The 2,366-nt window shown below is 42.6% G+C and overlaps 1 non-coding gene across 1 annotated transcript; it reads right to left on the bottom strand.

Annotated features, from left to right (window-relative positions):
- Positions 1-1,615: 1,615 nt before the first annotated feature.
- LOC119319838 lies at positions 1,616-1,777 on the bottom strand. The gene has a single exon (XR_005154661.1). It is a non-coding gene; the product is annotated as a U1 spliceosomal RNA (small nuclear RNA).
- Positions 1,778-2,366: the final 589 nt, after the last annotated feature.

The raw sequence follows: 2,366 nt of genomic DNA on the forward strand, positions 1-2,366 counted from the left end.
GTTGTCCACTGCATATGTATAGGACTTGGGTTTGTATTTATACCGTTGTATCTCTCTCTCCCCCTCATATATTTGTACATCTTGGGAGACAAATAGAAGCCGGTCCACCCTGTACCTATATATGTGCACCATGCACACGATCAATGATTATCGATTCATGCAATCTCATTCTTTCTAACTAACAGAGAGATCCCAAAGCTCGGCTATATTAAATTTTTAAGAGGAATGGAGTGACCCAATCAGATGTGAACTTAAAAACCAGGTTTGTTGACTGTTTCTTGTCCCTCCCTTCCCTCACAATCCAGCTTCTGTTCTGCGCAGTCATCAGTAACATCTTAGTTGTAAGTAAATTTTCTTTTGAGTTTGTAGACTGCTTGAAGCAATCAGAGCCAATCATAAAATCAATTTGCAGACAGATGTGAATTTTACCTAGTCCTATTTGGTATACTGGTCGTGTTTCTGCGAACGGGTTGGTACAACTAATTCCTGTACGTTTATCTTACCAAAATCCAACCACACCCATATTATCTGACCTGTGATTGATTTTGACCCAACATTTGAAAAATTTGCTGGACAAGTTGGTGAACAGGAGTGCTAGCCATAAATATGCATGGAAGAATATCAGGGACCATTAAAAAAAATGGGTGCGTCTCATATCGTTGTCGATTTATTTTGGATAAATTGACCTTGTCCTGGTATGTAGATTCAAAGGAGGATAATTAACCTTATCTTGGTATTGATGAGTATGACATAGTGTTCACCAATAACTTGAGCCGACAGAAACCATGGACGACACGCGTTCAATCAGCCACCTACTTATGCTTGAATTTCTTTCCCTGGAGTACTGCACATACATATTTGTCAGTTGAGTTTTGAAGGAAGAGATGGAACATGACACCTGGATATACATGCTCGTATCGCAACAGTGTAGAGGCATAAAAAATCAGTAAATAAACAATTTGGACATGGCTAGTTCCATGCATGGTTAAAGTACTAAGCTTTGCTATTTCGTCAAAAAAAAAAACTATTTCGTCAAGTACTAAACTGTGAAGAAGCTCTGCTCATCAGTGATCACCTGGATATATGGAATCCTTAATTTTCAGTCTATTGCAGCTTGCACAGCATAATCTTCTTCAGATAAGAAGCCAGGAAAAGCGCACAAAGCACATTTGCAGTCAAGCTAGTTCTAATTTTCTCCACATTGTTTGACGAATCGTCTCAATCTAAACCTGTCTCTTTCAGAAAGGGCAAAAAAAACGCATTCTGCATGAAAAGGAACACGTGCTACTAAAAGAAGCAGTATGTTGAACAGAAGAATTATTTGCTGTTAACATGCGGTGCCTGGTTTTTCTTTCTAGTAAGCGATGTGTTGTGAACTGTGGTTGCTTTCAGACTCCGGATATTGACGCCATGCAATCAAATTTGCTCTTAGTTTAGCAAGTTCAGACTTGGGTGAGAAATCAACAGAGCAACTACGGATCAAACTAGGTGCAAAACTACGAAAACAGACAGGACAGAAAAAGCACAATTTCAAAGACTTCAGAGTTTATAGAATAATAACAAGGAACATTTTCAAACAAAAAGGACCAAAAAATTTGAAATTGATACGTATTTGGTAGGGGCCGCGCGAACGCGTACCCCCTCTACCACAAATTATGACGTCCACTCTCCCTCAAAGGGGAGATGGTAAGCCAGCGCGCCCACAAAGTGCAATGTCGGCCACTAGCCTAGGCCATGACTCTTCTTGATCAGCCATAGACCCCGTCCAGGTAAGTGAGTTTAAAGGTAGCCCAATGCCCTGTTAATATGATGCGCTGCCTCTGCTACCTCCCTCGACAGGCGATGTGGTACTAAACGAAAAGAATGTATGCCTCGCCTGGTGCTCTCTGCGGCTTTCCAGGACGAGGAGTTCGAACGGGCCACTGTGTATGGGCCTATTGGCATCGGAAAAAGAAAAGAGTTAACCGGGTTGCCAAGTCCCAAGAGGAGCAGAGGCTGAGAACCGAGATGGGATAGGAGATGCGTAGATTCTGTCAAACTGTCAAACGGAGAACGATGACAGGTCAAACTTGTCGCCGAATACCGCCACGGCTGCGTGATCCTCTATCGTTTATTCCCCCTTTCCAGGTGAGCTTCAGAACTGTTCCTTCCTTGATTAGGAGGATGCAAATCGATAGGTTTTTCTGTGCTAACGACCAAATGAATGTCAGTCAATCAATGTGCTGAAGAAGACTGCGCCAGTGTATTTGAAAGGGCTGTCCGTGCACGGTCCTCTGCTCTGAAGTCATACGCACTTGCCGTCAGGCTCCGCACCTGCAGCAGCTCAACGAAGTGTGCAATTTGTAGGCAGGGAAGTTTCAGAAAAA

Source organism: Triticum dicoccoides, chromosome 6A (genome assembly GCF_002162155.2).
Source record: "Triticum dicoccoides isolate Atlit2015 ecotype Zavitan chromosome 6A, WEW_v2.0, whole genome shotgun sequence".
Classification (NCBI taxonomy): Eukaryota; Viridiplantae; Streptophyta; class Magnoliopsida; order Poales; family Poaceae; genus Triticum; species Triticum dicoccoides.